At 42.6% G+C, this 15,967-nt stretch overlaps 2 non-coding genes across 2 annotated transcripts; one reads left to right on the forward strand and one right to left on the reverse strand.

Moving 5' to 3' along the window:
* Window positions 1–1,567: 1,567 nt before the first annotated feature.
* Trnas-uga lies at window positions 1,568–1,642 on the reverse strand. The gene has a single exon. It is a non-coding gene; the product is annotated as a tRNA-Ser (tRNA).
* Window positions 1,643–2,239: 597 nt separating this feature from the next.
* On the forward strand, window positions 2,240–2,313 carry Trnac-gca. The gene has a single exon. It is a non-coding gene; the product is annotated as a tRNA-Cys (tRNA).
* The last annotated feature ends 13,654 nt before the right edge of the window (window positions 2,314–15,967 follow it).

The raw sequence follows: 15,967 nt of genomic DNA on the forward strand, positions 1-15,967 counted from the left end.
GACTACACACAAAAAGACGTCAGATAACAGATTTTTTCAGCAGGTAGGTTTTCTCATGCTAGAGCTTGATAATACAATGTGAAAAGTTAGTGTTGGGCCAGGATTCCAACACATTTATGCGCAATATGTGGAGATAGTGAGGAATCTGCAGTTTCGAACAAACTACAAGTTGTAGTCAAGCTGTATTGTCACGAAGGGACGAAATTCCGCATTAAGGGCGGTCTGAGTAGCATTCTCAGTTTAGAACCAATTTTATGGACATACAGAAGCTCAAATAAAAGACGGAATAAGTGTCCTGTAACCATACACATGGTTTGATTCGTCACTAGAAATAAATAACTAGTATAAGAAAGGCTACTGATGATAGACTTTCTACATGCCGCCACTCCTTACTTTATTGTGATCCCACCTAACGTCTACCTGGTAGAGAAGGAATATCATGTTTAATGTGATTTTCAGACCAAATTGCTGTTATACCTTCTTCACTTGGCGTAGCCAGAAGAGAATAGAATCAGCCTCTCCCTATCAAAAACATCGGCAGAAGTAGGAATCGAACCGAGACCAACATCATATGAAACTATCATCAGTCCAACAGACCACCAAACCCTCTTCTCTACGACTCATTTCTCCATCATAACACCGTTGCTGCACACAAGATGAGAATTCTGACACACAGACTCCCTGTAGTGGTTTGCAGGATGTTCTGTACATTCATTTACTTGGTTGACCGAATCGCAATGAACGAGCTGCCTTGCCTGCCCAGTGCATACATTCGACTCTATTTTGTAATCAACAAAATAAAATAACGTAACTGCCACCTACACAGAACTGCCAACAGTGTAGGATGCAGAAATTTAAACAGGGAGTGTTCCTTTCCATTTGAGCTACTCTATTGCGCTATCTGTTTGTTGAAACCATCGTCCAGTCCAAAAGAATGGCTGTAACTTTCTCTCAGAAGTCTACATCCGGCCATGTGCATTATCTCACACAACTGTGGAATGCCGAAGTTCTGGAGGAACTGCCGTTCACTTCCAGAGGTGCTGTAGCTACGTCACAGCTAGTAGCGTAAGGGTAGGCGTGGCGTGTTTTATTACATTCGCTACTACCTTTTTTTAAAACGCAATTCTGCTGTCTGCTGGAGTTAACAATTTAATTTAACTTTGAACGTAATTCTCTTCACTTCTCAACCCAAAATAGTCACATGTTGAAAAAATGTTAACTTCTGCGTCATTTTGTTCTTTTCAGGTTTAACAGATGGCCGGGCAGCAGATGCGCTCGAAGCTTTTGTATTATGTATGGGGAGAGCGCATCGTGCCAAAATTGTCAGAAAAGTATTTTCTACATTAGCTGTCGTCTGGTAGTGGTTGTTTATTCTTCTTCAAAGCTTGTTTGACAGCTTTAACTCAGAATAAGTTTTCTACATGCATGTAATCAGTAAACTGCTTGTGCATTGTCAGACTGTTATAGATAACATCAGAGAATTAACATATATCGTTGGTCAGAATGAGATTTTCACTCTGCAGCGGAGTGTGCGCTGATATGAAACTTCCTGGCAGATTAAAACTGTGTGCCCGACCGAGACTCGAACTCGGGACCTTTGCCTTTCACGGGCAAGTGCTCTACCAACTGAGCTACCGAAGCACGACTCACGCCCGGTACCCACAGCTTTACTTCTGCCAGTACCTCGTCTCCTACCTTCCAAACTTTACAGAAGCTCTCCTGCGAACCATGCAGAACTAGCACTCCCGGAAGAAAGGATATTGCGGAGACATGGCTTAGCCACAGCCTGGGGGATGTTTCCAGAATGAGATTTTCACTCTGCAGCGGAGTGTGCGCTGATATGAAACTTCCAGGCAGATTAAAACTGTGTGCCCGACCGAGACTCGAACTCGGGACCTTTGCCTTTCGCAGGCAAGTGCTCTACCAACTGAGCTACCGAAACACGACTCACGCCCGGTACCCACAGCTTTACTTCTGCCAGTACCTCGTCTCCTACCTTCCAAACTTTACAGAAGCTCACCTGCGAACCAGGAAGTTTCATATCAGCCCACACTCCGCTGCAGAGTGAAAATCTCATTCTGGAAACATCCCCCAGGCTGTGGCTAAGCCATGTCTTCGCAATATCCTTTCTTTCGGGAGTGCTAGTTCTGCATGGTTCGCAGGAGAGCTTCTGTAAAGTTTGGAAGGTAGGAGACGAGGTACTGGCAGAAGTAAAGCTGTGGGTACCGGCCGTGAGTCGTGCTTCGGTAGCTCAGTTGGTAGAGCATTTGCCCGCAAAGACAAAGGTCCCGAGTTCGAGTCTCGGTCGGGCACACAGTTTTAATCTGCCAGGAAGTTTCATATCAGCGTACACTCCGCTGCAGAGTGAAAATTTCATTTTGGAAACATCCCCCAGGCTGTGGCTAAGCCATGTCTCCGCAATATCCTTTCTTCCGGGAGTGCTAGTTCTGCATGGTTCGCAGGAGAGCTTCTGTAAAGTTTGGAAGGTAGGAGACGAGGTACTGGCAGAAGTAAAGCTGTGGGTACCGGGCGTGAGTCGTGCTTCGGTATCTCATTTGGTAGAGCACTTGCCCGCGAAAGGCAAAGGTCCCGAGTTCGAGTCTCGGTCGGGCACACAGTTTTAATCTGCCAGGTAGTTTCATATCAGCGCACACTCCGCTGCAGAGTGAAAATCTCATTCTGGAAACATCCCCCAGGCTGTGGCTAAGCCATGTCTCCGCAATATCCTTTCTTTCGGGAGTGCTAGTTCTGCATGGTTCGCAGGAGAGCTTCTGTAAAGTTTGGAAGGTAGGAGACGAGGTACTGGCAGAAGTAAAGCTGTGGGTACCGGGCGTGAGTCGTGCTTCGGTAGCTCAGTTGGTTCGTCAGTTCGCCGGCGGACGGCGTGGAGGTAGGACGTAGTGTGGTGTGCGCTGCGCCGTCTGTGCTTGCGCGTGGTAAGTCTTGCGCTTGCTGCGGCTTAAAACTCCTTTTATAGAACGCTTCGAGAAGTAATGAGTAGCATGCAGTGATGGCTCAACCAAGTCGAAAAGATACGTTGAAACTTACCTTTGATCCTCGATATGCCAGACCCAAGTCGTTTGAAGTAGAAAATTGGTTAGAAGAAGATGTGAAGCTCTCCTTTAATGATGTAATTGGGATCCACCTGTCGATTGTAACTTGTGTCGTGTTTGTTAAAATGCGTAGTTCCGAGTTGTGCGAGAAAATAGTTGAGTCTTCCGGAGGTGTCATGAAATTTAAGCACTCAGATGGAAACGTTGGTGAAGTCACCGTTGCACATGGTGGGTTTGGCATTCGCACAATTCGAATCTTCGAGTTACCTTTTGAGATTACAACAGACCAAATTAATGCTGTAATTTCACCCTTCGGGAAAGTGCTCAGCAACTTTGCCGAGAAATGGTCAAGCGCGCATAAATTCCCAGTACTAAATGGCGTACGTCAGCTTCGTGTAGAGTTACAAAAGCACATCCCGTCGTACATCAATGTCTGCGGATATAGAGGGATTGTAATTTATGACGACCAACCGCGAACCTGTGCCGCCTGTAACAAGCCTGGGCACGTTCGCGCAGAATGTATACAGCGGCGCGTTGCACAGCTGCCGGCCGGCGAGGCCGCCAGGCCACCGGCGATGACAACACTGCCAGGAACCTACGCCGCCGTGGCACGCGAACGGCCGACTGTCTCCTCAGCCCCTGAATCGTGTGCAAATACAAATTCTCCAAACACTGAAATTCCAATGGACGTCAGTGCCGTCATAACTGACGACCTACAAGAGTCCCGCCAATCTACGGAAACAGTTGAAATTCCACCGACACAGGCACCTGCAATTGTAAAGGCAGCAGATCCGCCGGAAGCTGAAGACCGACACACCTTGCAGGAAAGCGACACTAACGTTGATACTGAAGAAAGTCCGTCGAGAGGCAATTCTCCGAAGAAAAATAAGAAACGCCGGCTGGCGCGCAAAGGTGCAGAGGAGACAGCTCCCACACTCCGACAAAAAGCGAAGGAAATAGGTAGTACCTTACGCCAACAGATCTGTAGCAACACGAAAGCGACACCAGTTTCTGTGGAGCGTTCCCCTTCTGCGCTGGAAAAACGAGACGTCCAAGGAAAGCCAACAAAGAAAGCATCCAACGACCCTCAAGAAACGAGTCACTCTCATGAAGCTTCACTCGTCCCACCCACGACGACAACCTCAACCAGCTGGGCAGACGAAAGCGACCATAACAATGCCGACGCTGAAATGACAGAAGTTTCAGAAACTCAGACAGACTGTAAGCTAGCCCCACAGGTGGCTGATTTCTTCAACGACGACGTCTCCGCGAACGAACATTCTAAAGAACAAGGACACAACGCTGAAACATTTGCTACCGGTGAATATTATTAAGATGCGTTTTAAAGCTGACGTTTGCGAGACAAAACAGAAGAATGTTTTTTAAAGTTAGATCAAGTAGAACGAAGAATGTCTGACATACAAGCATACAAAATCGCGACAGTAAACCTTAACAAGATTCACAGTTCCTTTAAACTACAGAACTTAAAAGATTTTATATATGCTTCTGACAGTGACATTATCCTTTTACAAGAAGTGACAGACATTGAGCTTGGTAACATACCTGGCTTCAACGCCATTACAAACCCAGGGCATGGAGCGGAAATGGGCACGGCTCTGCTCACAAAGGAGGGCATAGTAGTCCAAGATGTAGTTAAACTACCAAACAGTAAAGGCATAGCGGCCACAATAAACAACATACGGCTCATTAACGTGTATGCCCCTTCAGGATCCAGTAACAGGCACCGCAGAACGGAGTTCTTTAAAGAAGAAATTGTCCCACTATTTGGAACTCGATATGATCACCTTATCCTAGGAGGAGATTTTAATTGTGTTTTGCGTGCCAAAGACCAAACTCCCAATTTTAACAAGTGTACTGAACTGGAACGTATAGTTAATGACTTAAGACTAACAGACTCATGGGAACATATGCACGGTGCAGCCCCTGGCTTCACCCACGCCACAAGTCACTCGGCGAGCCGTCTCGACAGGATATATGTAACGCACAATTTGAGACACCTCATTTTGCAGTCCGAAGTATTGCCTACCGTTTTTTCAGATCATGCTGCTTACATATGCACAATCAATCTGATAAAACAAGGGACATTCAGAGGTCGAGGCACATGGAAGCTCAATGTGTCACATCTGGAAGACCATGCTTGTCAGGAGGCATTTCACAGGGTATGGAGAGAGTGTGAAAGCAAATTTAGCTCGTACAACTCTGGCACTGACTGGTGGCTGAAACATGCCAAACCTAAAATACGGAGGTTTTTCATAAACTACTCCAAAGACAAAAACTTTTGGCACAAATCAACTATAGAATTTTACTTTCAGTGTCTAAGGGATTTGTACAAGTGCGATGCAACAGTTGTGGACAACTACGAAAGAATTAACAAAATTAAAGCAAAATTCTTAGCACTACGGTGTAAACAACTGGAAGGCTACCAAATAAGGTCGCGTGCCCAGAACATAGCCCAGCACGAGGTCACTTCCATTTATCATGTCATTCGTGAAAGCAAAAGGGCGGCTCGCAAGTTATTATCTGAAATAACAACTGATGATTGAAGGAAGCTGACGAAGCAAAGAGAGATTAAAGAGGCAATCGTACAGCATTTTGAATCCTTAATGTCTAGTCAGACGGTTGACGAACAGCTTCAAGATGAGTTAATGATTAACCTCCAGGGCAAAGTATCCCACGCGGAAGCACAAACTCTCATCTCGGAAGTGACTGAAGAAGACGTCGAAGAAGCTATATATGGAAGCACGAAAAATAAGGCTCCAGGGGCAGATGGAATTCCGGCAGAATTTTATCGCAGATTCAGTGGCCTCGTAAAAGGCAAGTTTACTCTCATCTGCAACGAACTGCTAAACCCTGAGAATGACATCCCGAAGGAATTTCGTGAGGGACTCGTAGTGCTAGCGCCAAAAACTACCAATACGAAATCTGTAAGTGCTCTGAGGCCAATTACGCTTTTAAACAGCGATTACAAAATCTTTGGCCGCATCCTCGCTCGCAGGCTGAAAACCACAATGACCAGCGTCACTGGCCCTTATCAAACAAGTGTGGGCAAAGACAGAAGAATTCTCCAGACCCTCTGTGATTACAGGGACCTAATCTCAACGGCCGACGTCTGCAAAATAAAATGTGCACTCATCTCACTCGACTTTGACAAAGCCTTCGACAGAGTTAATCATAGTTTTCTCCTTCGCACCATGGGCGCAATGGGCTTCCCACCTCTATTCATTGCGGTAGTAAGAAATACAGTAACAAACAACTCAGCCAGATTTGTCATCAATGGACACATTAGCCGCCCGATTGACGTCACCAGCTGCATTAGGCAAGGGTGTCCAATGTCAATGGCACTCTTCGCCATCGCCATCGAGCCCCTGCTTGCCTCCCTTATGAAACATCTACAAGGACTAAAAATACATGGAGAAAAGATCGTGTGCAAGGCATACGCTGATGATGTTGGCTTCCTAGTCGTGAATGGCGCTGAAGTACAGAGCGCACTACGAATAGTAATAAAATATGAACAGGCATCTGGTGCAAAACTTAATAGAACAAAGTCGGGGATTTTCAACATCGGCCGTGGAATTGGGACGCAAACGCAGGATCTGTTACGCGAGCTTGTAACCATGAAATGTCTCGGCATAGATTTTAAAAGAAATATCAAGCACACTATTGCTGCGAATTATCGAAAATTACTTAACAGCATACGCGCCTCTGTACAAGCACATAGTATTAGGAAACTCGATGAACTTCAAAAAGTAACAGTGGCAAATGTATACGTCACATCAAAAGTTAATTATGTAGCACAAGTTCTGCCACCACCTGCGACTTTGTTGAAAAGCATCGCATCTGCACTAGGACACTTTGTGAGCCGCGGACGTATTTTCAAAGTCAAATATGACATTCTGATGCTCCCTACGAAATGTGGTGGGTTAAATCTTACCGATGTCAGCAAAAAAGCGCAAGCCTTATACCTTGCTACCACATACAAACAATGGAAAGAGCCAAGTGGTACCCTTGCTGCACATTTGTTAAACGAAATAGCTCCTGCTGACGTCAGTGCACCTATAAATGTCCAACACATACCCAACGGACTATACCACTTGAAATACTTTTTCGTAGAATACAGCTATATACAGGCAAGGATTCCTGGAAAAGACATCATGAAAGTAAAAGAACTTTATAATAACTTGATGAAAGACAAACCCAGAAACGACGTAGAACAAAAGTATCCTTGTTATAACCGGGAAACAATATGGGAAAATATTCACTGCCGGAACTTGCCAACGTATGTCAAATCGACCTGGTACTTTGCTGTAAACAGAAAAATTACGACGAACTCTAAACTTCACTCTATTCGATTGGCCGAGTCACCGCTGTGTCCATTATGTAAAATACCAGATACCGAAGAGCATAGATTGCTGTGTGACAGGGTAAAAGAAATATGGCTCTACATAAGACAAAAGATAGCGAGCGTCAGCAGAACTACGCCCAATGCCGTTACGACTGCTGAATTTTTAAACCCTGACGGTATACCTTACCCTAAAACAAAACGAAATGCAATTAACTGGTTGAAAGGCCAAGCGATGCATTACGTCCTAACAAAAGAATCAAGCAATAGGGAGGACTTCTGGGTATACCTTACAACTGAGCACCACAAGTTGATGTGTACTAAAAAATACAAAGAAAATTACGCAAACTTTTTAACTAAAACAATCCTGTAACCATTAGAAATGCGTAATTTACATTGCACATTCAAGCATTTCGTATATTAGACGAATGATTTTTGGTTAAAGTTTGTTCTACACGTAGCAGGAGGAGGATTTCCAACAGAAAGTAGTCAGAGAAGATCATCAGTATAGACCAATTAAGCCTATGTGTATCTATTACTTTGGTTTCGGAGAAACACAGTGATGAAACTGGTATACGCCATTTATTTAGTTTCTATTTTTCTTTCCTTTTCTTTTCACAAGAAGACACATTTATGTTAATTAAGTGTAAAATCAAGCAGAAGAAGCCTATTTTACTTCATTACCTTCTGAAAAAGGAAATTATACTTATCAGCCATAATGAGTTTTCTTCTTTCCGTTTTTCCACACACGGAGAACGAAATTTACAGATGCATTTCCATTTCCACAACAATTATGAGACTGCCTTCTCAATGGAATTTACATTTATTTTTATTCAAGCCATGTTGCAAACAAAGGCAACAGAAGGGGCATACTTCGTTCGTCGTTCAGAAGCAGCGCGTTTCCACATCATCAAGTTACATTCATTCTTAAAGGCGGAGAAGCCGGGCCGAGAAGGCAACACTTGGCGAGCGTAAAGGATGGGTTGAAGGGGAGGAAGGAGACCCAAAAAAAAAAAAAAAAAAAAAGGTTGGTAGAGCACTTGCCCGCGAAAGGCAAAGGTCCCGAGTTCGAGTCTCGGTCGGGCACACAGTTTTAATCTGCCAGGAAGTTTCATATATATCGTTGGTGACTAATTTCTCTCTCATGTTTAGTATTGTTTTAACAACATTAAAAGAAACCTTACGAAAACTGTGCACTGTATTGTAAGAAATTAAATAAAACTACCCACGATAACCTTACGACGGAAGTCTGTTTTGACAAAACTGTGTATCTGTACACAAGCGTGCCTCTATCTGCACGCAATAGTAAAAGACTACTCACTTAGATTTCGATTGCGTCTGTGTTCAAATGGTATGCTGTGTCATACTCAACAGGTATGCAAATGTGGCATTTAATAAATAAAGTTACGTATTCCTAGAAACCCAAAATTTGCTTGTCAGCAGCGGAAAGAGGCGTTACCAGTTGTGCAGCATTGTAAGTTTTTCCTCATTGCACTTTGTGCTGAAAGTATTTTCTTGCGATTTGCAAATCAATTTATTACCTTCATACTTATCACCCTGACATGGGAGCCTTAAGTGAAGATCATTATTGAATTTCGTATCGTTGACGGTCGATTCGAATTTATTTAGAAGCGCTTGTATTGTATAGCAGCTTGGCAGTCAGAAAGCCGAGATCTACGACCATTAACACAACTTACTGAGTGTAGCTGCCAAGAGGATTTGATGTGTAAAGGTTTACTTCTGATTTTGTTACAGAATTTTTTCTGGGAATTCGCAGTTCCATGAAATATTACACAAAAAAGCTCGCACGCGCTGCCCCTACCAGGGTTAGAACTGACGATTTTCTTATCCGTGGAAGACGAGACACGGGCAGTACCACGGGGCTACGGACACACTGCTGCCAACACGCCACTCTCGTCATGGTATTGGTCGCTCAGCCTCATAACGCATCGTGAAAGATATTAAAAGTTGTCACTTATGTGAAGAATAGCATTTATTTAGACAAAAAATTTCTGTCTCAGTGTCTTAGTTTACGTGAGGATTATATACCACGAGTCATTCAAATGGAAAGGGAATATCTAGTTAATATAGCGAGTCACTTCATTACCATACGCGGAAGTGATTGCACTGTCAGCCGGCCTAAGTGGCCGTGCGGTTAAAGGCGCTGCCGTCTGGAACAGCAAGACCGCTACGGTCGCAGGTTCGAATCTTGCCTCGGGCATGGATGTGTGTGATGTCCTTAGGTTAGTTAGGTTTAACTAGTTTTAAGTTCTAGGGGACTAATGACCTCAGCAGTTGAGTCCCATAGTGCTCAGAGCCATTTGAACCATTTGATTGCACTGTCACAGTGTTGCCGAATGTTGGTGACGATATTGCCAATTCTCAGCTGTGCTACGAACAGTTCTGTAGCGTTATAGGAGGAGAATCCTGGGCTCGTGTCATAGGAGGATACGGAGAGGAGGCGCGGGGTTTGGTTAATATGCAGCGTTTTCTCCTACCAGCTGTGTCAAACATTCAGGTGTGTAGTCTTCCATCACGATTACAGTTTCCCTCAAAACCTTGTTACTTTGTTACAAAAGATTATTTCAGTACAATAAATCAAATTTGCCAACCTGTCACGAAAAGTAAGAAAACAAACACTTTGCACCTCGAAATTGATTGCATCTATGTGCAGTCTTGTGATCATACAAGTAGAATTTCATGAATTGCACGAGAATGTAGAAAAATGTTGGTGCGAATGGAAGCTGTAAGAAGCACAGTAACATAATTATTCTGTACTATGTAATAATCAATTCATTTGATAATTCAGAAGGGAAGAAACTAAAAATTATGCCCATTAAGACAGGAACTAAAGTGCAGATGCGGGCACTGTGCAAATCTGCGCTTATTCATCTTCAGATCTATACAAATAATGTATACTAACCAGCGTTTTCATTGCTTTCGGAATGTTTCCCTCTTGTTTAGTCTTCTTATGATGAACTGGATCCACACCCAGGAGTCTGATTTTTTCTTTGTATCCTTCCATCTACTATCTTTGTGTGTTATTGTTCGGTGTTCAAACAGCATAATGTTATGCCTGCTCCCACGAGGAATTAAAATGAGGTCGCAAAAAGGCTAACGAATTATAATCAAAATACAGTGAGACGCCAATTTGTCTGTCGTCATGGTGTTAAGTGGACAGAAATAGTTGGGTGTTATTGTCGTATTTTCTTATTGAGATTTACATATTACCCTGACACAAGATGCCGAGATAAATGTGTATATTCTCCGTGACGAAACATCCCACATTCCATTCATCCTGATCCATTCGTTACGTGCATCGACGGCAATGAGTGATAGGAAAGCTGTTGTGGGGTGACGAATAACAATAACGATGGTAGTAATTACAAATCAATAATCAAGGATGTTTACTGCATTACAGACGATTAACAAAATAACCAAGAATGGCTGAGTATTTAATTGGCGCACTGACAAGGTGTTCTTACCACTTTGTTATTGAATTCTGTTCTAGTTGTTTGCAGAGAGAAAACTAAGAACCCTGTAGCCATACATATCGCTAGTACAACGAGTTATTATCTATCAACTAACCTTGCTTTACATCACGAGACGAATATGGCGTCACTGAGCTGATATTTGAAATACATTTCTGTTTTCTCTCTCTGTCTCTCTCTCTCTTTTAATTTTTATTTTAATTTTTTGAGGAAAGCATCGAGAAGCGCGATAATAAGCAAGTAGGCATATAACCTGTTTATAGTTATTTTCATCGCGATACATAATGCAAAAATACAACTTTTAAGTGTAATTGCGTAATTCCAGTTATTGACAGTCTATTCGTGAGCTTGCTCGCATTCAGTGGGGTGAAACCTATCACAGAAACAAGCAAAACACAAATATTTCTTGCACCATGCGCAACACATAAACGAAATCTCGCTGCACTGACGTGTTGTCCGATATATTGCACGGAAAACATATCTGATTCATGTTGCTAAATACAGCTCTATATCAATTTGGAAGCGTACCAAGTGTATAAAAGTAATCTAGATATACGCAGAAAGGCCCATAGAGGTATTCGACTGAAACACAGCAATGACCAAAATTGTAACTGGTGTCGACAGCATCGTCCTCTACCACCTTGACAACTCGAACGGTGACAGTTCTCGGCCGGTTACTTACGTTTACTGGTATCGAAGCTACAGCATGAAAACACAAAAATGTTAATAACCCGACAATCATTAGTTTTGGAACCCATAGAAAGTAAAGCAGTCATCAGTCGCAAGAGTGGTTTGAACACCACAGTGCTTTAATAGGCACGGACTTGTTGGAGGTGGCATGCTGTTGCTTTCATCCGACCTTTGAGTTGACTTACCTAGCCAGTTAATAGGGGAACCTACAGTTTTACGTGGCTTTCGGACTACAGTGCAACTCGGCATTTTTCACATCAACAAACACTGCCCCAGGGGAAATATGTGTAGAACGGCACATAAAAATCGTGGGACTGGTGAGGGATCTAACCTGAGACCTTCGTATCCATAGTCTTGCTCTTTATCACCTAGCCACCATGCAGCCAACACTATTTCTGCTTACCATTAAAATTAAGGATCTCTCGTTTGTGCCTGCGTTGGCACTTGCGTGTCCCTTAGGAGACATTACCTTTGGGATTACCCTCGTATACGTGTGTGTAAACGCCTTCCAATGCCCACTCAAGGAAGACAAGGATACCTAGTCTAGCTTCAATATTACAAATACTCCTCTGTTTGTGGATGAACGCCGACTTAGGTTGATAATCGTTTTGAATAATTATCAGTACTGTCCCCATTGGTTTGAAACTCGTTTTCTACCAATGATTCCCACAGCTACAGGAACACTACTTTAATACCTCTTACACAAATTACTTATTCAATGCTATCAGACGAAAGATCAACCTGACACAAACTGTGGGAAGTTTGTTTTACAACCTTCGTACCTAGGTAAAGAGCTTTTCCTATTTGAGATATCTGTGAACGTTGCTGCATAAGACGACTTAAGAAAAAACTAAATTCCTTCAGCTACGACAATGTTTAAAGAAATCGTGTTAACGGCCCTAAATCGTGATTTGTAAATCGTTAACCAGCCGTTGTTTTACTTAAATGATTACAAAATCGGGTAAAACGAACAATGAAGTTGTCAGTATAAGCACATTACTGTTGTCAATATGATGTTGCACCGCCCAGGGCCTGTAATGATAAAGAGCACGTTTAGGTCAGGCATATTGTACACAGAAGTGGAAGAGAGAGCACCACTAAATTCTACAATCCGTATGAATTGCATACACACAGAAATTACTGTTACAGTGTACTTATGGAGCCCAATGCGTGAATTGCATATTTTCCGGTGAGAAAGAGCAATGGCAAACAGTCTTCGCTACATTAGGTTACTTAAACTCGCGTCGCTTTGAGCTGGAATTTAGGGCCAGCGACAAACTGTAAGGACAGTGAGTCGGATGCATGTTTGGCAACTGTGAAATACTTTCCTTACATTATGGAAGCGAATATTAAATTGGAACTAATATTGCGAAAATTTTGGACTTGGATAGCTTAGAATGAAAATCTTTCTGTTTATTGCAAAGGAAAACAATTGATTTTCTAAAACATTCTTTGTCATACACAACTTGAAACAGATCACGTTGACCAAATCCTATGGAAGAACTGACAGCGACGTATATTGGAAGGCAGTAATATCCCTTGGCTTTTGGTTTGGCAGTATTCGACAGCCATTTCTAGGCGCAAGTAAATGAAGAAAGGCAGTTCGTTTTCATTATCAAGTAACGTCTTCATCAATTACTTTAGTTTTAATGTGATCTACGAGTAATTGCTGATGTTTGATATTAACATCAAAAGGATTCCGTAGACAGGGAAAGAACTTCTTCTTGGGCAACTACTACTATAATGACCAAAAGGACTTAAATGATCTTCAAGGACATGTGTTCCAACAGCGGTATGAAGAAAATCATAGTAATAATGACGGTGATAATCGAATCATCCGGTAACTTCACACTTCACAGTGGGTTTTCTGGAACTAAGAAATTTCCTAAATTAGAGAAAATTTCAAAATGGCTTCAAATCGAGGGTATGGTGCCTAGAAGAGTCTTTACATCCTGCTGACATGAGAATAGCATAATATCTCCGCGTCAGAAGCTTGCTTCTACTTAACCATTTAATAGACTCGGGTTTTTTTCCACCGTGACTAGTTAAGTAAGCTAAGCACTTCATCCGTTACAGCACACTCCTGGGGCTGTTAAATGTGGCCACAATGGTCTGGTGGAACGAACTATCACAGGTGCAACGCGTGGGTTCAGGCATTTACTTTTAAGAGGCACTAACAGATTTACTTTACTTCTGGTAACCTCAAGAGAAAGCTGTTATAACCCAGAATCCGCATTAAACATCACGTTCCTTCATTCTAGACTGGGCAGAGCCGGTTTACGCTGGAAAATGACATAGGTGGAGGTCATGGTAAACAGAAATACTGTCACCAGTAAGCTTACTTACATCAGAAAACTTTATTTTATTTGATGAACTGATAGCCGTCTAAAGGAATAGGGCTATTATTTTACTTGTACTTGATTGAACTAGAGACGTTGAAAAATTTGGTGCTGGTCTGTGTTACGAATTCGTATCTCCTCTTTAGAGGATCTGAATCTCTCGGAACAGTATAGTTCAATCATCTCATTCCTTTTCCCAAGACTGCAGTCTTCTCTAGGTCTCCTCCAAAGGCAAATATGTGGGTCCGAGTCCTGATCCAGTACAAAAATATTCATAATATTATTTCAAGCCCTATCACGTGCACACCGGCCTGCTAGTGAAAATTAACGTGCATTTTTAATGTCTGTTCATGTTGCCAACAATTTCTAGTCAAACACGCACACACTGTTGGTGAGTAAGCAATTGATTTTTTTTGGTCATCAGTCTACTGACTGGTTTGATGCGGCCCGCCACGAATTCCTTTCCTGTAAGGAAGTTTTTGCCCTCTACAGCTCCCTCTAGTACCATGGAAGTCATTCCTCATGTCTTAGCAGATGTCCTATCATCCTGTCCCTTCTCCTTATCAGTGTTTTCCACATATTCCTTTCCTCTCCGATTCTGCGTAGAACCTCCTTATTCCTTACCTTATCAGTCCACCTAATTGTCAACATTCGTCTATAGCACCACATCTCAAATGTTTCGATTCTCTTCTGTTCCGGTTTTCCCACAGTCCATGTTTCACTACCATACAATGCTATACTCTGGACGTACATCCTCAGAAATTTCTTCCTCAAATGAAGGCCGATATTTGATATTAGTAGACTTCTCTTGGCCAGAAATGCATTTTTTGCAATAGCGAGTCTGCTTTTGATGTCCTCCTTGCTCCGTCCGTCATTGGTTATTTTACTGCCTAGGTAGCAGAATTCCTTAACTTCATTGACTTCGTGACCATCAATCCTGATGTTAAGTTTCTCGCTGTTCTGATTTCTACTACTTCTCATTACCTTCGTCTTTCTCCGATTTACTCTCAAACCATACTGTGTACTCATCAGACTGTCCATTCCATTCAGCAGGTCATTTAAATCTTCTTCACTTTCACTCAGGAGAGCAATGTTATCAGCGAATCGTATCATTGATATCCTTTCACCTTGTATTTTAATTCCACTCCTGAACCTTTCTCTTATTTCCATCATTGCTTCCTCGATGTACAGATTGAAGAGTAGGGGCGAAAGGCTACAGCCTTGTCTTACACCCTTCTTAATACGAGCACTTCGTTCTTGATCGTCCACTCTTATTATTCCCTCTTGGTTGTTGTACATATTGTATATAACCCGTCTCTCCCTATAGCTTACCCCTACGTTTTTCAGAATCTCGAACAGCTTGCACCATTTTGTATTGTCGAACGCTTTTTCCAGGTCGACAAATCCTATGAACGTGTCTTGATTTTTCTTTAGCCTTGCTTCCATTATTAGCCGTAACGTCAGAATGGCCTCTCTCGTCCCTTTACTTTTCCTAAAGCCAAACTGATCGTCACCTAGCGCATTCTCAATTTTCTTTTCCATTCTTCTGTATATTATTCTTGTAAGCACCTTCGATGCATGAGCTGTTAAGCTGATTGTGCGATAATTCTCGCACTTCTCAGCTCCTGCCGTCTTCGGAATTGTGTGCATGATGCTTTTCCGAAAGTCAGATGGTATGTCGCCAGACTCATATATTCTACACACCAACGTGAATAGTCCTTTTGTTGCCACTTCCCCCAATGATTTTAGAAATTCTGATGGAATGTTATCTATCCCTTCTGCCTTATTTGACCGCAAGTCCTCCAAAGCTCTTTTAAATTCCAATACTGGATCCCCTAACTCTTCTAAATCGACTCCTGTTTCTTCTTCTATCACATCAGACAAATCTTCACCCTCATAGAGGCTTTCAATGTATTCTTTCCACCTATCTGCTCTGCATTTAACAGTGGAATTCCCGTTGCACTCTTAATGTTACCACCGTTGCTTTTAATGTCACCAAAGGTTGTTTTGACTTTCCTGTACGCTGAGTCTGTC

Source organism: Schistocerca piceifrons, chromosome 5, assembly GCF_021461385.2.
Source record: "Schistocerca piceifrons isolate TAMUIC-IGC-003096 chromosome 5, iqSchPice1.1, whole genome shotgun sequence".
NCBI lineage: Eukaryota > Metazoa > Arthropoda > Insecta > Orthoptera > Acrididae > Schistocerca > Schistocerca piceifrons.